This window comes from Lagenorhynchus albirostris, chromosome 10 (assembly GCF_949774975.1).
Source record: "Lagenorhynchus albirostris chromosome 10, mLagAlb1.1, whole genome shotgun sequence".
In the NCBI taxonomy this organism is placed as follows: Eukaryota; Metazoa; Chordata; class Mammalia; order Artiodactyla; family Delphinidae; genus Lagenorhynchus; species Lagenorhynchus albirostris.
In genome coordinates this window covers 103,196,426-103,218,331 of record NC_083104.1, presented here as the reverse complement: position 1 = coordinate 103,218,331, position 21,906 = coordinate 103,196,426, and the positions used below count along the sequence as shown (strand labels likewise).

Here is a 21,906-nt window from a genome sequence, read left to right as displayed (position 1 = left end):
AAGACTATGAGTAAAAAGGGGACCATGTATGTATTTGCGTTATTTTTTTTCATTTCGGCACAAGCACAGGTTAAAAAAAAGAATACTCCAAGACTGATGCAGGGTTGGGAGTTTGCAGAGACGTAAAAAAGAGAGACCAGGACCAAGGAGTTAAGAGTTCTCTTCCAAGAATAATTCAAGTCCTTGGCCATTGGATGCAGACCTGGGGAGGGCAGAATGGAGCCCAGACAGGATGGTGACCAAGGGGAAAACGGAGCATGTGGAGGTGCAGCCGCTTCCGAACCTCGAGAACAGTTACAGGAGGAAATAGTGCAGATGAGCCCGGCGTGCCCAAGCTGCCCACGGGCAAGGAAGAAGGGTCCCCAGTCGTAGGTCGGAGGTGCCAGCATCTGTGCACAATCACCGTGCCACCTCCCGCCACCCGGAGGTGCCCCCGGGCACACCACCTCTCTCCATAAAGCTCTCGGTGGTCACCGCCAATCCACAGGTGCCGTCACCTGGCCTGAAACTGGCCTCTAGTCGCTGCAGCAAGCACTAAGATATTCCCCCAACTTTTAATCCTGAGAAGTTTTAGATCTACATGATAGTTGATGGAACACCGATAATCTTTCACCTAGATTCACCGGTTAAGAGTCTTTCACGTTTGCCTCGTCTCGCTCCGTGTTTATACACACCTGCACTCACTTTTGCTGTGGCTGTTACTGTCATTGGCTGGAGAACCATATGCAAGTAAGCTGCAGACATGATGATCCTTCACCCTTAGTGACGCTTCCTTGGCATGCAGTTTCTCAGGATCCGGAAATTCTCCTGTGACCTCGGTACCATTAATATAGTCAATTTTTAAGTTTCCCAACTTCCCTCGAAGTGTTTTAATAACTGCTTATTTTCTAATCCAAGACCCAGTCATGGTCTGTACATTGCATAAAATTGTTAAATGAGTAAATTTTACAGCTGTGGAAAAGCAGTGCTTCAGCGTCTGCAGCGGTGAGCAGGACCGACCGGAAGCCAGAGGAGCAGAAAAGGAGGGACAGAAAGCAGCAAACTCCCTTGGGAGTCCAGAAAAGGTGGGGGGAGCGTGAGTTCCCAAATGAGGGTGGTGATAATGAACATGCAAAAGATGGGCAAGGTCAGCAGTTACAGGGCAGAAGAAAGGAAGAGTCAAGTTAACTGGGAGAACGGTGCATATTGGGTGGGGTGGGGTGGTGGGAAAAGATGATTTCGTTTTAGGCATTTTGAGTTTCAGGCAATAACAAAATATTCAAATGGACACATCCAGCAGGCAACCTATGGTTATGTAATACTGGAATTTAATTAAATTACATAATCTCTAATAGTCCTTGTAGCTCTTAAAGAGCTAGGATTCTATGACAGTATCAGAAAAAGCCAGGCTTCATGGCTCCTTCAGGTATTCGACTGTAAGTAACTTCTTCTCCCGCTCTGGCATTCTTGCGCACTCAAACCTGCTGTTTAACCACCCCCCGCAAGAGGGGAAAAAACTGTCTTTACGATGTGGATGTCCAATTTTTTTTTCTTGCTTCTTCAACTAGACAGTAGGTTCCTACAAGGGAACCGAAGCTGCAGGACCAAAAGGCAAAAGCAAATAGGGTTCTATTTTGACTGACGCTTATCCAGTTCATTCTTAAATTTAGAATGCCTACATTCTTTTGATGTTAGTCAAAGACAGTATTTTGGAGCAAAAAGAAAAATACAACATTCAGAAAACTATTCAGTTTCGATGAAACCTAAAAAACGTTACCAGTTGGGCAAATTGCAAAAGTGATGCTCTGAAACAAATCACGAGGATAATTGAGACAGAAATCCTTAACTTCCGGCCCAGCAGACTCTGCTGAGTCTTGAAAACCAACCTCACACACACGTTCAAAGCCCTTCATTTCAGTTCTATGTGACACGGGCTGTTAGCCGAGATGCATGCATGAGATTCTGAACCTAAACTTTCCAGCAACTTACTCCAAGAGCATAGGATATTTTGATAATATTCCAAAGGGGGAGTAAAGACCTAGACTCAGATTGCTACAACTTTGAAGCCCTGGAATGAAATATCTCTCATCTGGCGTTAGGACACTGGAAACCTCTGCATCATTCTGGTTCCTGCTCTGGTGTCCCTATGTTTAGCAACGTAGCCCAGCCCTGGCCACATCTATGCATGCCACCACCACCTACCACGGAGAATAGCAACTGTCTCGCACGTTTCACAGAGATTCAGTTCTTAATGAGATGCTTACAAAGCAGATCATGCTACAAATCAGGACTTCTTCTACGATTCTCAAAAAAATATAAAGATGTCTCCAAGCCTAGAAAAATGCTTTAGAGAAATTCCCCTGAGCATACTAGATAATTCAGCAGCTTAGAAACTAAAAGTAGTTAGATTTTATGCATAACGAAACAGATGTGTTGCTGACAAGATGTCTTAACAAAATATTTATATATTGACTCACGTTTAAAATATGCGAGGAGTATCCCTATTTAACAGACTCCTGTGTAGAAGCCTCTCTAAAGGTGGCATATTAGACATTCTCAAAGTGGGGCACCCACACCCTAGAACTAAGCCCCCTGTTTCAGTCCAGTGTTTTGAAACACATTTTTACTATTCCTGGAAGCACTTTCACATTTTTTTCAGACGTTGAGTGAGCAACAGGGTAAATAACATTTCAAAAGCATTTTTAGGGCAGTAAAACCTTAAGTTCCCTGCTAAAGGGGCTGATCCAAAATAAATTAAATGCTGGTGTGACTCAGCCGAGTGTGGTCAGCTCTGATGCGTAGTGTGAAAACCTCCAGTTAATAGATCTATTCAGGGACTCAACACGCACTTGGGAGTCATAAACTGGACAGCCGAGCGTAAACACCAGCCTGGGCGCCTGCCCACATCTGAAGCATTGGCAGTGGAGAGCAGGGATCCTCAGGGACCTGCTGTCACCCTGTGCTGTGTCCTATCAGTTCTGCGAAAGCGGTGGAGTCGAGGGGGCGGGGCCTCATGAAAAACCCAAGGCCGAGGGTGTCCGAGGCTTGGAAACCAGGAAGGAGAGAGGAGAAGAAACTGCTCCTGTGGATTCTACTGGAAGTCCTCAGACGCAACCCAAAGGTACTGCTGGCTTGCTGGGCTCCCAAAGCACCATCAAAACAGTTATCAATCACAAATCAGACTTGGAGGGGGCCTCAGAGGTCAATTAAATCTAATTACTCCACCAGGGAGGAAACCAAGACCTTGACAATAAAAAATACAGAAAGATTAAAAAAAACAGAAACTTTTTTTGCTTGCCCAAGGTTGCCTCAGACAGCTTAAGGAGGTTACAGGTTTTATCTCAGAGTAATTAACTAACAGGGAAAAGGCAGACAATGATTTTTTTATTAATTGGGAAAGATCATTGAAGAGCCAGTAGTCAGGTTTGAAAAGACAATCAGTTCAGTGGATGCCACTAAAAGGGATGTAAGGACAACAAGATGGGCTACCTTCTGATCCATTAACCAGACTGCTACCGATACGGGGTCATTTATGTGTTTCCTTCTCTTTGGAAACCTAACAGGTGGACAACATAAAACTCTGACGAACAGGCATATTCGATGAACGTGCACGTAAGGATTATACAAGGTGTGTATCAAAGATTGGCTTTTCAGGCACTTGAATGCAGGTCCATTAAAAAAAAATTTTAAATGTGCAGAGCAGAGTAGAGCAGCTGTCCCAACACAAGCAGCCCCAGAGCTGAAAACATTCCCACGCCAGTTCCCCTGAATCCAGTCTGTTTTATGGTCTTGCGTGGATTCAAGGAAACAGAACTACTATTTAAAAGTGCCTTGACAAAGAAGCCTTTAAGAAGCGTCAAAATAAGTTACTTTGAAGTGTTTTTCACCAACACGCCTCCAGCTTTCCCTTCTTTTCCTATTTGCTGTTCCACAGAACCCAACTGTGGCTATATTTACTGACTTTACAAGCTGTGGGCAGACTGAGCTCAAGCACATCCCAACCCAAGCTGTGTGCATTCACTGAGCCCCAGGCTCTTCGGTTTAGGAGTTTTCTTTTTCTTTTTTCCTTCTTCTTTTTTTTTTTTTTTAAAGTGTCTTAAAAGTACCTTACATATCCTGGAAACAAGAAAAAATACTTAGAAGACCCTCCATGTCAGTTTGCTATGTAGGTTGGCCCTGAAATTTATTTTTCATCAATAACAACACGGTCTCAAGGCTAATACTGCCATGATACAGGATTCTTGGTTACAGTTTGTACTTTATTATTTCTGCTAGAAAATGCTCATTCCACCTAGGACATATTACTGGGGAAGAATCAACACTTGTCAATGATTTTCTTTCAGGGATAGGTATATAGAGGTTAACAGTATTAGGAACTGACTACAATGGCAACAAAATCAAAACTTCCTACAGAGGTGAAATAAATTCCTGCCCTCACTGAGTGGGACCCATCTGGCTCTGAAGCCTGCTTCTGCCACTAACACAAAACTATCTCCCTGGAATTCTAGGGCATGGATTCCAACATCCAACTGGCTTTGTCGTTTATTATGTGGTCCTGTGGGAAAATCACTGCTTTGGGCTTTAGTTTTCTCATCTATAAATTAGAACTTGAACTCTAAAATAATCTCTGAAATTATTTCTACCTATAAGAAGCAATTGTTTCAGATTAATAAAATGCACAATAATTAAAATAAAATAACATTCAATAGACCGGATTTTTCTGCAAACTTTGATACTGGCCATATATTGACTTCTAATCACTCAATAAATTTAAAAGTATTACGGTTAGCTCATATTTCGAAGTGTATCAATACTTTTAATTGTTACGTGATACCAAATATAAGTTACCTCTTTCCATTCGACAAAAAATTATACAGACCACAGTTAAAGTTCACAGTTTCCAACTAGTTTGAATATTTAGCAATTTTGAATATAAATGATTGAACTGCTTTTACACTGGCAAATTTCCCTTAGAGATGCCTGAATTATTAGTGATATACTAGGATGTACCACAAAATGTATTTTTATGTTTTTTGTCTACAAGGTAAATTCGCCTAAAAATATTTAAGCTTATTTTTAAGAGTAAATGAAGATTCTTAAATTCAAAGAATCTTAAATTAAAATTGAAGATTCCCCAAAGGGACGTATAATTTTCAAAAGTAACTGTGACATAAATATGAATGAGCCAGAGTGGATTCAGTAAAGGTCACAGCAAACGTGTGAGCCCGCCACTTGCTAGCTATATAATCCTGGGCCAGTAAGCTGCCTCCTTTCCCTGAGACTATGAAACTAGGAAGAGAAATTCTCACAGTCAGTATATGATAATGTACAAAAGCTTAGTGTAACCTCCGGCTCACAATAATATTCAGTACTATTACCCTTATTATTATTATTTATTAAGCACTGCTACCAACAAAATGCAGAGAAAACTGCTCTTGATCTCTAAAAAGGTATGTACAATATTATTAACCTAAAATTCAATTTTCCAAATTTCAACCTCTCTCACCCTTTAAGAGCTTTTTGACATTTATGTACTATTTTACTTTTTCTCTAGATCATTTTGCTTTGTCTTTAACGTCATTCTAAGCAAATGTCAACCATGAAAACACACGTTACAAATGGAGTAAATACTTCTTTCCTAAGATAAAATAATTATCTGATTATTAATTTAAAATGTACTCCTTAAAATATTTCATGTTATCTTACCAACAGTATTCAGAAACACTGATCTAAACTGGCATTTGCTCATCTGTGCTGGTTTCCAAATTAAAGTTTGCATCTTCTGGTACAAAGTCCACCATACTTATAGGCCATACACAAGCTGACAGGTCTATGTCAGAAACACAGACATTTCTCTAATATGAAAATATTAATGTTGTAAACAAATACCTAAGTCCATATTTTTATCTCCTTATAATTTGGCTTTATTTCTTTATAAATAGTATTTAAATTTCCTTTATTAAACAGAAAACTAAATTCAAGAGTACCTTCCTTAAAAGGCTATTCATAAGCAAACTAAATTCACTCCAAGTATTTTATTGGTCAATTTGGAAAGTATTTAAAAGAATAAGAATTTCTTCCTGCTACTAGTGACTGCAATTAGATGAGAAAGAACTTAAAAATTATCATTTTACAGATCATGCAATTGTATACCTAAAAAACAAGAATCTATTCAATTGGCTGGTTACAAAATTATTCAAAATCAAGAGTCTTCCAATTTATAAACAATAAAGTTATACTGGAGGAAAATATCCTACTTATACTAACAAGAAAATTTGAATACCTAAAAATGGAGTTAACAAGATATTAACAGGAATCATATAAAGAAAACTTTAAACTCTTCAAAGATGTATAAATAGCGGTATTTAAAAATATTCAAGGACAATCTTTGTTCTTGGATTAGAAGATTCAACATTACAAAGATATACACTGCACCCCAATTAACCTTAAATTTGATTCAATGCCAGATTATACGGTTTGGGACATAAAGTGGCAAAATTATATGCTAGAGGCAAATAAACATGCAAGAATAACCTGGAAATCCTGAAAAAGATTAGCAGGAGGGCTAGACTCCTGTTAGTCATGAAAATTATGTATTATGAAAACATAATAAAGGTGACAGCCGTCAATGATGCAATCAAAACCTAGATTCAGTCCCAAACGCATACAAGGATGTGGTATAAGATACACGTAGCATATTTCAACCAATGGAGAAAAGATGGATTATTAAACAAATGATGCTGGGAAACAGCAGTATTTTAGGAAAAAAATAAAGTTACAGCCCTACCCCAGTCCTTACACTGAACTATATTTCAGGCACAACAAAGCTTAAAAACGAAATCATAAAAATACTAGAATGGATAAATGTATTTATAACCCTAGAGCAAGGAACATGTGAAGCAGGACACTATCCAGATCATGAAGGAAAAGACTGATGACTGACTACAGAAGAATTAAAAATTTCTTCAGGGCCAAAAAATACCAAATAGTTAAAAAGCAAATGAGAAAATGGAGGGGAAAATTTATCTTCAATATGATACAGAGAGCTAAAGTCCACATAGAAAAAGCATGTCTAAGAAGAAAAACAAATAGCTCAGTAGGAAAAAAAGACATAGCTATGAACAGGCAGTTAACAGAAAACATACATATAAATAGATAATACATGCATATGCAAAGATATTGACCCCTACTCAAAATGAAATACATATAAACCAAAACGAGATATCAACATCATACTTTTTACCCAGTTTTATACATGTGTATGAACAAGAATGTTTAGTCCAGCAAGGGGCAGATTTCTATGTAGAATATGACATTTATGCAAATTTTCAAGGATGCGTACTGGTATATGCCTCAATATATTTCTGAAAAGATGTGCCTAACCCTGAGTTCTGAGGGGAGAAGAATGCACTGGGGATGGATGTGATGACAGAGACTTTCGACAGTTTGATTTCTGCCTCATCCATACAATACTTCTGTATAAAAGGTAAGAAAAGTATTTATTAAGGCTGCTTTTATGTTCTCGTATGTAAGTGTTCTCTGTTCTTCCCAATGACACAGACAAATCCAAGTCATAATCACATTTACTAAAAATGCAAATAAAAAGATTTGATATTTCATGGTAGATTTTAGACACAAAAGTGGAAATTGAAACATACAGGATATTTAGTCTTTCCTCTTGAGATGCTGGCCCAGTCCACATTTCTCTGGACTTAAAAGGGAAATGGTTGTGAATACACACAATGATCCTATTTGGGAAATCTTTTACTTCTATTTCAGAAATTCTATTCAATATCAAAATGGCATATTAAATAAATTTTCTGTTCTGTTCAGATTTCTGTTAATGATTTTCATTAACTAACACACAAAAACAAGGCTTGAAAAGCACTCTTATACTCAAAATTAAATTAAGATACTAGGAAGTGGTTAGAATCTATAATTCTGATTTTGGCACATAAAATAGGGAAGAAAGTCAAGGACCGCAAGTATGTACCAACTCTTTTCCAACTCAAATTCAGTAAAAGACTTTTTTCCACCTAAACTTAGGCCACTCAACATCCATGTCACTTAAAACTTGTTCTTTCAACTAATTCTAAGTTTATAGTATTAGACAAATAGCATATCAATAAATGCATGCATTAACATGTAATTACATGAATGAAGAGGGTAAAAACTGAATTTTTCAAACTATTTATCACTAAGGACCTGAACTTCTGGCCATACCCAACCCTGAGTTGCATTTTATCTGGCTAAAGGCAAGTTCAATAAAAGCCTCTTATTGAGGAGATGCAAAAATAAAATTTTTTTTAATTCTCTTTAAAGTTTCGCTTCGACCAAACCAGGCAATTCCAAAGAGCACTGTAATAAGTTGAACCATATGAAATGTATTCAACAGTTTACCTACAGTTTTTTACCGACTTCATGTGGCTCAACCTCATAGTAAACCTTAAAGAGACTGATTATTTTAATCGATTCTCATAACATTTCTTTATTTTTTTTCAACTCATAAAGTATGTAACCATACTTCATTTTTTAAATACTTTCCCAAACAAGAGGTGAGGCTCTTCCTCAAGAGATGCTCATTCTCTGGTCCTCCCACGATACTGGCAGAAGTACTCCATAAATGCTGACAAAGAAACAAACTTCTTTAACTGAGGCTTTACGTGCCCAACGTGATATAATGCAGACGATTCAAATCACAGGGATATGTTATCACAATCATAGGGATATGTTATCACCCATTAAAAGTTTATGTATAACCAGGTTTATCTCTACTATTTCTTAGTAATTATACTTAACAGACAAAACACAAAAGGAGACGAGAAAGTACAAAAAACACGTTTTTCTTTCCTCTTAGTTTTGACAATTGAGAAATCAAAAACTTGGACAGGTTCCAAAAAGTAAGCAGATTCACAGACTGACTTGAGAGGTAATTACCCTCTGGGTGTATATCTTTTGTGGCCAAACCTTGTGACCAAATGCCCCAAATTGATTCTGGACATCTCTCATGTAAAAGGAAGCATTTCGCTTCCTTACCACCAATAGATGACAGCTCAGCATTTCAGCCTAATTGCATCTGACCAACAGGAGAAGACTAGTGTGTCCCAAGCAGAAGATAAGAAGAACATAATTGCTTTAAATTTTTCAAATTCAGGCACCATGTGCACAGGAGTTTCTATTAATGGAGTACTTGGGAAACCCATATCCTGAAGAAAAATGAAGTGTGAGGAAGAGCCCTGATGCCCGTTTCCTCCTAAGCGACAGCTCCATCCAACGGCTCTCTCCCACAGTGGAGGGTGAGGATCTATTTCTGCTGAAAGGTGTTTTTGTGAAGATTTTACAAATGTGAGTTGAAACTGAGGTATACGAAACCAAATGCAACAGACCAACCTACTTACAAAATCAAAGAGCTATAAAGAAAAAACCAATCACAAAAGAAAATTTAAAGTTTTTTGGCATTTATTAGAAGTGAGTATTAGGATTACTTCTTTTTAAGATTCAAGGAAGGTAAGATACTTACAAGTTGTTGCTAAATGTTAAGAAAAAGCTAAATAGATGGTATAGTGTTTTTTCTTTAAACCTTCTCAGTTGCTACTACTTTCTGCCAGAGGGCTTAGAAAATCAAATATATGGTTCAGTACCTTAAAAACTGCTTACCCCATAACACAACATATAGTTGTGTTACAACTCACAGTTTTAAGGCAAAGTGTGAAAGATAAATACTAGGGGCAGAGAAATCACTCAAAATGAATTCTGAGGTAATTTATTTATATGTATGTTCCTATTACTGCAACCTGAAAAAATGTTCTTACTAATAAAATGGCATTGACCTTTTTTTACTAAGAAACTGTGATGAAGACTTCGAAGTCCTAGAAGACAGAGGGCCATGCCTCGCAGCGTTATCCCACGGCATATGCCCAATAAATAAATGATGAAATAAACATATGAACTAATAAGAATTAGGCACACAACCAAAACTGGTCTTCACAATAAAATAAAAAGTCTTTAGTTTTTTAAAACATACTCTTAGAACATGTCTTTGATAACTATTAAAATAAGATTGTATTGATACTTTGGTTTTTTCTTAATCAAAAAATTTTAAGTTTCATAATGTGACCAGCAAAATAAATCACCTTCTTCTTATCCTAAAGTCAGGTAAGGAACAGAGAATATGATTCAAAACATCACTGTTAAAAAACAAAAAGATAGATAGATTTAGGAGTAGATATTATTTTGTCTCTCTGCATGAGAGCTTTCTAATTTCTACACCAAATATGCTTCTGTCTTCCTTTCACACACCAAAGAGCAACCCATACTTTCTTCAATGTCCTATTAAAATGAGAAGAAAGCAAAAAGCACTCAGAGTTTTAAGTAAGAGCCAAACGCCAGAGCTTTGCCCACGTTGCTAAACTTGCCAAAGAGAACATAAAACTATCCCCGAATTGTTATTATTAAAGAAAAACACAGAACTAATTCAGATTTTTTCCCTACCTATGCACACAATAGCCCTTTATTCCTTTGTATTTCAGAGGGATTTCGCTGTTGTGTAAAGTGCAGAAATGAGTGATGAACCACTAACAACTCTATCTGTAAGAGCAGTAGAGCACAGGTTGTCTTCAGAGCCTCAAGACGTTCCAGAGCAGAGCTTCTCAAAGTTTACTGTGCATCCAAATAATATGACATCTTGTTCAAAAGCCAGTTCTGATCCCACGGGGCTGGGCGGGGCCGAGACTCTGCACAGCTGTGAACCAGCCTTCGGGCAGCAAGGTTCTGGAGAGAACTCCCCTAAGACGAAGTGCTCAGGGGCGCAAGCATGTTTACGTTCTTTGCCTTCTTTCTGAACAAGGACACTATGGTACGGTCATTTCTGTGGTGGAATGGGAGCTGCCAGTCTCAGGTTCGTTTCAAGTGAGCCAAGAAACAAGCACGTGGTCAAACTCCACGTCTCAGCCCACTGACCGAGGACGGCTGAGCCGGTGCCCTAGATACTAAAGATCACCCGTCCCCGGTGAATCTCAGCACACAAACGCTGGCTCGACCCAAGGCGCCGGCGCTCATCTTGTCATGTGAGCAAATCTTTCTGCGGCCAAAAGGAAATCTACAGACTGAGGACAGACTTGCCAAAGAAATTAGGGCTTCAGTGATTAGGAAACCACAAGCCACTACGCATCTTGCTTCAGTCAGAGATGAACGGGAACGCTTGCAAAAGTATTTCACCACTAGCCTGCTTTGTGAAAGAGAGCCACAGGGGAAAAAAGGAATTTTTAAATTCCTCTATCACCCAGTACAGTTATGTGTTTCAGCCTAAACCAATGCTGGCACCGGCCGGCAGGGGTAAAATGAGAAGCAGAACAAACAGACCGCCTGTGCTGGCCTGGCCCTGTGTATCTAGGAGAGACATCTCTGTTTGGAAATGCACATTGAAACCTGCCTGCCTCATACAGTTCTGATTCACTATTGTCTCTAAAATGATCACTGAAGCGAAAACAAACCCCAGCCCCCAAACCACATCCACGCCTCCGTCCTCCTGAAGGCACCTTCTTTCAAGCTCAGCTCCCCCAGTGGCCTCTTCATCACCTTGCTGGTTCTAAATCCTTTTTGCCCTTCATAGTACTAGGAATGTTAAAAAACAGACAAGAAACATACATGACTTAGATGGAAACAGAAACCAAAAGGCTGTCTCAGTTCACATTCAAATAACTCGTGAGAGGGAGCCTTAATTTATACGCAGAAAACATTTTCTAGGGTCCGGTGAGAACAGAACACAAAAGCGAAGCACAAATGTCCTTGTGACAATTGTTTGGGTTTTTTTCTTCCCCTGAAAAATGAAGAAGAAATATGAAGCAAAATTTCCAACCAACCTCAGATCCATACCACCTTGATAGCAAAATAAAATGGTGCTCCCCATGTGGTAACGCCTCAGAGGACCTCGACGCAGGAAACTGCAGCCTCGGGAAACATCCCAGATCACAGCTGGTCACGCTTTAGCAAAAATCCCCATTGGCCACCTGCTGACCATCTGACTGTACTAAGACCACTGCCCTGCCTTTCCTTCACTGGGAGGGGGAAAACGGCGAGGCTGAGGGCTTGGCAGGATGCCTTCCGATGACTCCCTAACCTTCCCTCAAACCAGTGCATCCAGATTCGGTCACTGCGGCTCTCCCTTCTCCAACTGGCACCAATGGACACGTCCTTCCCTCAGTGTGTCCGCCTTAATCAGCTCCCTAGACTGCCCAGGGAGTGAGGTGGTCCTTCCCAAGTCCTTAGTTATTTATGACAAACCCAGCCACTTATATCAAGAATCTTCTCAGTTAACCCTACAGGAAAAGAAGTCATCGAAAACAAGAGTAGGGACAGAGAGAGGCTCAATAATTAAATGCTCTGGAAAAGCAATCACAAACAAAGGTACTTGGCCACATACTAAAATAAACTGATTGCACTTTCCCTCAATATTTTAGAATTTTGACACTTTACAAAATACAACCAAAATCTCTCTACCATCTGTTAAGTTAAACAAAGCCCAACTTTGAGGATATATATATTAAATGTAGGCCAAAAAGTTATTTTTTAAAAGTCTTTGTAAGTAATATGTACAAACATGCAGTTTTACAGTCACAGTATATTAGCACCACACGTAGGAGCGTAAATGAACAAGGAAGCCAACAAAAATGATTTAACCACAAATACAATTCAATCCTTTTAGAGTTAATAGGAGGCAACTATGATCTATTTAAGCCTAAAATTAACGTATTTTAAAATAAATTTTAAAAGACAAATGTAAATTTCTCTACCTATTAAAAAACAGGTAGTACTGTATTTTCTGAAAGATTTTTACAGTAGTTTTTATCCTTATAAATTGCAACTTATGCCACATACCACCTCTGAACTATGAGAAGGGTAAATTGTGGACAGTGACTCTTCACCAGGAGGAGAATGACGCCAGTGGCTGACACTGACGGCCGGCGTCCAGCTGCTGCTCGTGTGTCACCACAGTTTCCCTCCTTAACCTTCAGGAAGCCCTGAGGGTGACCACCATGATGACCCCACTTGATTTGCATGGAAACCATCTCGGATAGAAGGAGCCCAACTCCAGATTAACTAATTTAGATATGTACTTTTAAATTAATTCTGTAAAGACAGCTCAGTTTACTAAGCCAACACAGATAACAAATATTCTAATAAGTGTCACTTCCCTAAATCTCTACTGTGATTCTTGCAAACACACTCCACACCTCTCTGAGACATTTTTAATAAACTTTGTCCAAAACATTATGCTAAGATAATTTTAGAGTACAGTCTCTAATTCTACGTATGAGTTTCACTCATCGACTGAAGCAAGCTATTTACACAGCGATGAACAACATGAGTGACAGCAGGTGTTCACAGAGCACCTACTGTGGCCACCAGCCTGAACGTTCCCAGCACTGGGACAGGATTTACCGACCGGGCAGAGGACAGGATCCAGGAAAGCTGCAGGGAGCTTCCACATGTTTCTTTGAGGATTTTGTTTCCATTTAGGTGTACTTGAGGATCTGGAAATTCAGTTTCAACATCATAACAAAGCTGTGCCGTGAAGTGCTGACCCAGAGGAGGCTGGGGAGACCCCGGGTCCCCCCCATGCCCTGTGGACAACTTCTCTTGGACAAAACAAGATCTCACATCAGGCGAGTGAAAAAATGAAGGATCTCGACTGAGAAACCAAAGCACCCTTTTAAGCAGAGTTACCATTTCCCGAACTCTCCCTGAAACACAAATAAGGGTTTGGTTTCAAAGGACTTCCTGGCTGTGACTCAGGCTGCAAAAAAAGGCAGAATAAAAAGAAAGCCAAGACCTCAACCAAGCAAGTCACTAATGACAGGAGTCACTGTCAATAAACTTAAAAGCGAGATCTGCCACAGATAAGCTACAATACCGCTAATTCACTCAGGAAAGCAGAGCGCTGGCTCTGTGTGCGTGTTCTACACCACAATATATGCACCAAGAAAAATAATATACTGCCAAGGAACATCTTAATGACACAGGAAATTGTCTATGCCTGATAAGGTCACTGCTTTCAGAGGCAAAGCCTCTTGAGACTATACTGGCCCCAGAGCCACACCAGGATATATGTTCTAGTGCTGATTTTAAAAAGAAAAAAGAAAAGAAGCCCATTTTCCAAAGACGGAAAGCACACCTGACAGTGTGGGCATCTGAGCTCTACTCATGGTTCTGCCTGCAGCTACGTGACCTTTAAATCTTGAGTAAGACACCGTGTAGAGGCCAAGTTTTGCTCTGGTGAAAAGGAACCGATCAGACAAGTTTTTAGTGGTTCTCAAATTCTCCTCCCACGGAACACCAGTGTTCCACAAATGAAGACTGTGGTTTTCTGCAGCCAAAATCAAATAACAGACATCTGTTCACAAAGTTCTTTCCCATAATTTTTTTTCTTATACCTCTGGGGCTTAAAACTATGTGTCTTCCATGAGCAAGCAGAAACTGACTGCTTCACAGAAAAGAGTAAATTTGTTTTTATGTTTCTGTGTTAGAAGAGCTTTAAACTTCATACTTAAAATAGTCACATGTATTGCTAGTAAAATTATTCCTGGTACAACTGACAGAACCAAAGGTACTAGGTTTTCATGTTACACACACACACACACACACACACACACAGAGCCCTTCCAGGTGCTTTGCGACGTGGCAAGCTTTGAGACCCACTGGATCAGTTACGTCTGAAACGTGGCCCTGGGCTGAGGAGGCGACGCACACGCCCCCCTCGCTTCCCAGGAGCACGGAACTCCGCCCTAGTGTCTGGGTTCTGGGGCCCCTGCAGTCTCACCCCATCCCTGCCACTCTGTGTGCCCAGGGCCACCTTCTCTACCACCCTACCTGCTCTGTGACCATCTAAGAAGAAAGATTAGATGAGCAACAGCCCGTCGACTGAGAAGACGCTCTTTCTCACGTGTCTCCAGCACTACAGCGCTGATGTGAAGCTGTCGTGAGGAGAATTTGGGAAAGCCCTTAAGGTGTCCAGTCAAGACTGATGTCATGCCTCGGAGGCTCGGGCGGTGATACTGAATGATGGTGACACTGATGTGTGGCTCACAGGACAACAAGAAACTCTCCCAACAATGAACAGGGACTAGAAAGACGCCAGGGGAAGGGTGTAAAGTCATGTATCTGCCTTCTCAGATGATACCTGAGAAAACATCCGATGCCTGACATTCCAGGGAGAAAAAGAATCACCAATGAAAAGTCAGAGGCCCAAACCAAGTCACGTCAGACAGGATTCTCAAGCACAGGACAGGCAGGAACTAGACAGCCTGTGTCAGCCAGAGTGCTCCAGAGAAACGGAACCAGCTGGAGGGGTGTGTGAGTGTGTGTGTGTCTGTGTGAATGGAGAGATTTATTACAAGGAAACAGCTCATGTAATTAAGGAGGCTGAGAAGTTCCAAGGTGGGCAGCCCGAAAGCTGGAGGCCCAGGAGGGCCGATGGGTAGCTCCAGTCCAAAAGCCACTAGGCTTGAGACCCAGGAAGAGCCCACGCTTCAGGCTGAGTGTGAAGTTAGGAAAAGACTGCTGTCCCAGCTCAAGGCCACCTGACAGGAGGGGTTCCCTCTGACTTGCAGGAGGGTCAGCCTTTTTGTTCTACTCAGTCCTTCCACTGATGGGACGGGACCCACCACGTTGGGGAGGGTCACCTGCTTTCCTCAGCCTACACGGTCCATGTTCACCTCATCCAGAAACACCCAGAATCACGTTTGACCAAGTGTCGGAGCACCCTTGGTCCAGTCAAGTGGACACACAGGATTCACCATCACAAGTGCAGGCTTTGTGAAGATGGGGCCCATAGGCATCACCTCTCCTTAAACCAGAATTAACCTCCTAATACAGATAATAATACAGTCACAATCCAGCCTAACGTGATACAACTGTCCTACGTACAACTGAAAATGATCTAGCCTTTCCCCAGGAGAGGAGGTAAAGTACTTGAGTGACGTTCTCCTCCTTGATGTCCCATAAAATAAATACTATGATATAAAACTAATAACCCTTAACTACTATGATATCAAGTCAGCACATCTTAAGCTACAAGATAAGGGAATCAGAAAGGGAAGGAAAGACAGACAGACGATAGTAAGGAGGAAACGCTCATGACAGTTACAGCCCTTGTCCTGTGACTGGTCACAGGGCTGCACTTATAACTATCTTCTCTCACTGCCCATCCGTATTCCTTTGTCTTCAACAAGCACCTCAGCCTGTCGTGGTTCTCCACCTGGTGGGGTGGCCCAAACCTTCGCTCCTGAAGGGTCTGGGACGTGAACAGTCCTGCCTGCGTGGCTCTGCTGTGGCTTTCCACTGGTTTCCACTCTTCCACTGCAGCGCAGCTGTCCAGCCCGGTGGTCAGGACCGATCACTCCGCCAACCCCGTGACTCCCTTCTTGGCCTGTTGACTCAGAGGCCTGAGGAGCCCAGAGTGGCCGGTGAGTCTTAACTTCAGTTCAGTGGGGTCACTGCTGTGTCTCCTGCTGGAAGCACCCCTCTCTCTGGCACTGAGACCTCTAGGCTGCAAAGCGTAAGATCACAGGAAGAGAAAAAAAAATTTTGCTGATGGGTCACCAGGGGTAACAGTGAGGGGTGCCACTGCCATTTCTACCCCTTGATTCCTGGACCCAGGAATCCTCACCGTGGAATAAACAGCACCACAAGGTGGAGCAGATTCAGGGCAGACAGGGCGTCCTGGGGAACCGAGCCCCAGCTCCGCAGGGGACAGCCGGCTCTGTGACCAAGCCTCGGACAGGCCATTCCACTGTTCTGTCAAGTCGGCTGCTCAGGAGGGTGGGGAACATGGTGAGACCAGTGGCGTCCACGAGCCTGGCCACCGCGGCACCTCATGTGCTGTGAACGGGCTGCCCTGAGCAGAAGCGATGCCGCAGGGAAAGCCGTGACAGGAGAGAGGAACTCTGTACGTCCATGGACAGCGGCGCGGGCTCGGAGGGAAGGCAACTCTGTATCCCGAGCAAGCGTCTAGTGCAGTAACTGCTGCCCTGCCATGAGGGAAGTGGTCCGGAGCACTCACAGTGCTGCCAGGGAGCTGCCTGGCCACCCGGGGGACGGTGCCGCATCAGGGGCCCAGTACGGTCCCTGCTGCCGGCAGGCCGGGCTCTCAGCCTTCGTGAGCACAGACCCACGTTGCTGGGCCCACACATCTCCCCCATCCCTGCCACCATGGCCACTTCGCTCATGAGCCCGTCGGGCGAGGACAGGGTGGCTGGGAAAGAGGCTGACCAGGAGCCACAGGACGGATCACGTGTCCACCTGATCATGAAAATCCTCCTCTACTGAGATCACCCTTTGGTGGGCACTCAATGGACATAATACCTTCCTGGCTTTGCCCATTCAGAGAGGTCCATCCACATACCTCTTCCTCACATTGCCTTGTCACCAACTTTCCAATCATGTTCCTTCCAAGTCCCTGACCGTCAGGCCAAACCACTGGCCACAGAGGTAGGTCAGCACATAACTGCACACCTGGCCATTCTTCCTTCCAAGCACAGGGAACCGCCAGGCGCACAGCTCAAAGCTCTGCCAACCAGAGGGATGCCTTTCATCACTGCCCCTCCCAGAAAGGGCCAGAGTGCCGCTCGACCCACCATATGGTGGATTTACGGGCCCAAGTCTTCTCCTCTTCCATCATCTACCATCGGGGGCTCCTCATGAGGCCACAGACGGAAGACAGTGAGAGGGGCAGCGCAAGGAAGTGGACCGTGGGGACTCGGGCTCCTTCTTCACGTGACTTCTCTGTGCCCCACAGGCCTACTCGAGCCCACCTGCACATCCCACCTCCACCTGAGGACGGGGTGCTGTCGTGCACACCCAGCCTCACGGCCGACGGAGCAGATAACACCTGGCTCGGGCTGCATGGTTACCTGGTGGGCTGTGGTGAAGTGCTCAGCCTCGACTGAGGGCCAGGAGCAGACCAAGAGCTGCTTCGCGTGCTTCTCAAGAGGAGAGGAGTTTTCGGCGGGGCGTGGCGAGGCTCTGCTTGTCGGCGCCTGTGCTGCGACGCACCTGCAGTGTCCACCAACAGCTCCAAACTGCATCCCTACCCATCCCTGACACTTCACGGACGTGGCATCTGCTGGATCATACGGACCGACTGGCAGAGGAGCGTGCGGGGAAGCCTGGACCCTCTGCAGAGCCTTCTCCTGTTCTGGCCCTGCTCAAAACCAGCAACTTTCTCGATCGCTCAGGAAATGGGCCAGAGTGACACACACAGATGAAGAATCCATTACCTCCAGAGTCCAAAGGGGCTGCTAGGTGTTGTGTCTCTGCTGTGGCCGTAAGAGGGGTCAGACGCAACAGCCTATCCTTCACCTTAGGAGGGTATCCTGACGTGCCCACGCCGCGGGGCCCGAGGGATTTCACTGCGGTAGAGGCCTCCAAATTGTAGTCAGATTTCTCTCCCTCCCTGCGACGTGCAAACGTCTCACCACTTAAGTCCAGAGCACTGGACGGGCCCAGCAGCAGCTCATCCACGTAACAGACCAGCGTGGTGTCTCGTGAAGGGAAGAGGGATCAAGACCCCAGCCCACTGAGTTGCGCCCCGGGGCTGGAGAGCTGACACTCCCCCGCAGCGGGACCGCGGCAGGGAGCCACTGGCCTTGGCCCAGCCGCACGCTGCTTCTGGCGGTCCTCACGGACAGGTGTAAAGGAAAAGTTCCTGCCGGGGTCAGGGCTGAATCGCAGGGAAGGCGCTTATGAGCTCACGCCCTGTGCAGCAGCTGCGACCAGCCCCACTCGGCTGAGCTCACAGTAACGCCCTGGCGCCGCCAAGACCCTGCGGCTCTCTCCGCACAGGCTGAGCAGGTGCGGTGAACGGGGACTGACCGGAGTCACCTCCCCTGGTAGAGGCGCGAACTTCCACGGTCCCCCCAGGAAGGTGGTGTCCTCTTGGGTCACCATTTTCCTCAGGAGAGGTGGTTCTACTAGTTTCCACTTGGCCTTTCCCACCATCACAGCCCTCACTCTGCAGCTCAGGGAACCAACGTGGGGATTGTCTCAGCTGCTATGTCTATTCAATCAGGCATTCCAAAACGGGGGATATAACCCCAGGACGGGCTCAGGGATCCACTGGGCCCACCAGGAGAGGACGTAAGGTAAAATTCCATGATCATTTGACCTCCGTAAGCCCCTACTCTGACCAGTGACATTTCGGGTCTCCTGGAGTTAGTGTCAGTTCAGGGCCAGGGTCTCCTGGAATTAGGATCAATTTAGAGCCTGAAAAATCCAACTATCTCCTTTTCCCCAATACGCAATTACCCGAGTGAAAGGCCGCAGGTCCCTCTGGCAAAGTCTAGGGGAAAGACTAACGGCACCAATTTCGGGCAGAGTGCTGGGGCCCCTCCTCGAGAGGAGCTGGCCTCCCCTTCGTTGGAGGGCTCTGGGTCCATAAACTGGCTCCAGTCTGCGACCTGATTGAGGGATGTGACGCTGTTTTTAGGATTCAGGTCAGACTTCTGTCACATGACCTAGAACGTTTCTGCTCACACAGTGGCAGCCGAGGCTGGGCAGGAAGGGTCCACGACAACAGACAGCTCCCCTCCCTGGGCACTGTTTCAAGCCTCGGCACTTTTCTAGAGTGCCTCTCCCATCTTTGTTTTTTCTGTGTTCTCCTCCTCTCCTCCTCCCATCCGTCCTCAGAAGAGCAGGTGTGGTGGCAATCCTGATGCTGCAGCTCTTCCCATGTCCCCTCTTCTGCCCTCGGGGCCTGTGCAAACAGCAGGGAGGGGAGAGGACGATCGGCTCTGCCCGCCACAGAAGGCCCCAGACCCAAGCCACCTCCACGCCCGAGAGTGGCACCTGCAGACACCAAGCCCTGAGGTTCGTGAGCAGAGGGTCACTCACCGCTAACAGACGCGAGCCTCGGCACGCGGGGCCTAAGGTCGCATCGCTCTAAATGTGAAAGAGCCAGCACCCCATGTTTGTTCACTGTCCAGAGAGAGGATTCTCTGTAGAGAAAGCCCCAACTATGCTTTCAGTTCATGTACCACAGATCGAGACCTCTACGATGCTTTCTCTTCTCTTTGCTATACTTCCTGAAGTTGAATGAATCAGTTACTTTCTTCAAATACTAGCCAGAACACATCAACTGCTTCTTTTAAAATAAACTCTCAAAATGGGGCAAAGTGGATGCCAAATAAGGACTCTGTTTCTAAATATAAATTTAACACAACCACTGCAGGCAAGATCAAAGTTATTAAAGGAACTCCCCTTCTGAATATTTAGAGAACAAAAATGTACTCTCAATTTCCATGGATTTCTAAGTCTTCATAGTCAACAACAGAACAAAAATAATAATTTATATTATAAATTCCATCTGAATATATTCAACTGACAAGACACAATGTAGAGATTAGGAACTATATCATGTGAATACTGAGCGTTTAAGTAGTAGATAGAGTGTTTGAAAAAGACACTGAGAGTCAAAGATAATTTGTGGATTTCATTTTAGATTCCACCATCAACTTTATAGGGGAAAAACTAAAAATCATTCACTTTCTTAATATCTCGGGTAACTTCAAACACAGGCAGTGTTACAGTCACCAGACATAAATCGGGGACAAGTTAGGAACTGCAAGGCACTCTGAGGAACTGAAGAGTAAACCACATTTCTATAAAGGTGGTTCCAGCCAAGGTCCAGCTGATAGAAAAGCGGCTTAAAAATCCTCACAAGAGGGGCTTCCCTGGTGGCGCAGTGGTTGAGAGTCCGCCTGCCGATGCAGGGGACGTGGGTTCATGCCCCGGTCCGGGAGGATCCCACATGCCGCGGAGCGGCTGGGCCCGTGAGCCATGGCCGCTGAGCCTGCGCGTCCGGAGCCTGTGCTCCGCAACGGGAGAGGCCACGGCAGTGAGAGGCCCGCGTACCGCAAAAAAAAAAAAAAAAAATCCTCACAAGAGGGGCTTCCCTAGTGGCGCAGTGGTTAAGAATCCGCCTGCCAATGCAGGGGACACAGGTTCGAGCCCTGGTTTGGGAAGATCCCACATGCCGCAGAGCAACTAGGCCTGTGAGCCACAACTACTGAGCCTGTGCTCTAGAGCCTGTGCTCCGCAACAAGAGAGGCCGCGATAGTGAGAGGCCCGCGCACCGCGATGAAGAGTGGCCCCCGCTCGCCGCAACTAGAGAAAGCCCTCGCACAGAAACGAAGACCCAACACAGCCATAAATAAATAAATAAATAAATTTACTTAAAAAAAAAAAACTATGCCTGCAGAATAGTTCACATTTTTCTAGATGAAGCTTCTGTTTTAAGGGTATGATCGTCCTACTTTTTTTTAATTTCATTTTCATCTCAAATACTGTTCACATGGTCAAAGAACAGTATAACAAATGGGAATAGAACTGAAAGGCACCCACTTTTTAAAGGCTCCAGAACATATTCAAAATACAGGAAACAGAAAAGACCTGCAGCTGGGGAGCAAGGACCCTGTGTGCATCCCGCCCATCCTTCCTTGCAGAACAGGGAAGAGTCTCTGCCCACCCAACCACACCACCCAGAGAACCCGATTCGTGGTCACAGTCACCTGGGACTGGCAACGGGAACTACAGCAGAATATAATCATTTCAAAGCCTCCCTCCCCACCGCTTAGGATTCTCATGGTTGGCCAGATTTGGAAACCTAATAAATCATTACATGTTTGCTTCTTGAAAAAGATGTTTTAGTTATTAACATTAGTTAACTTAAAAAGCACTAATTCAAAAAGAGAACAACACATCTTCAGCAGTGTAAGAATGGCAATACCTTTAAATACTCAATTTCATTATGAATTTCTTCTCTGAGTTACAAAAATAAGTTAAAATCAATTCCATAACAAAATATAGAAATGGCTCAACTGGATGTGTGCAAGCTAGGGAGCAAACTAGGCACAGTCTGTATTATACGTTACT

The 21,906-nt window shown here is 44.0% G+C and overlaps 1 protein-coding gene and 1 long non-coding RNA gene across 5 annotated transcripts in view; one reads left to right on the top strand and one right to left on the bottom strand.

The window, feature by feature from the left end:
- GMDS (GDP-mannose 4,6-dehydratase) overlaps nucleotides 1–21,906 on the bottom strand; it is a 479,880-nt gene that overhangs the window by 409,997 nt on the left and 47,977 nt on the right. The gene's annotated exons all lie outside the window — the stretch shown is intronic.
- On the top strand, nucleotides 3,046–5,429 carry LOC132528267 (uncharacterized). Its single transcript, XR_009543153.1, has 3 exons — nucleotides 3,046–3,100; nucleotides 3,543–3,607; nucleotides 5,381–5,429. It is a non-coding gene; the product is annotated as an uncharacterized LOC132528267 (long non-coding RNA).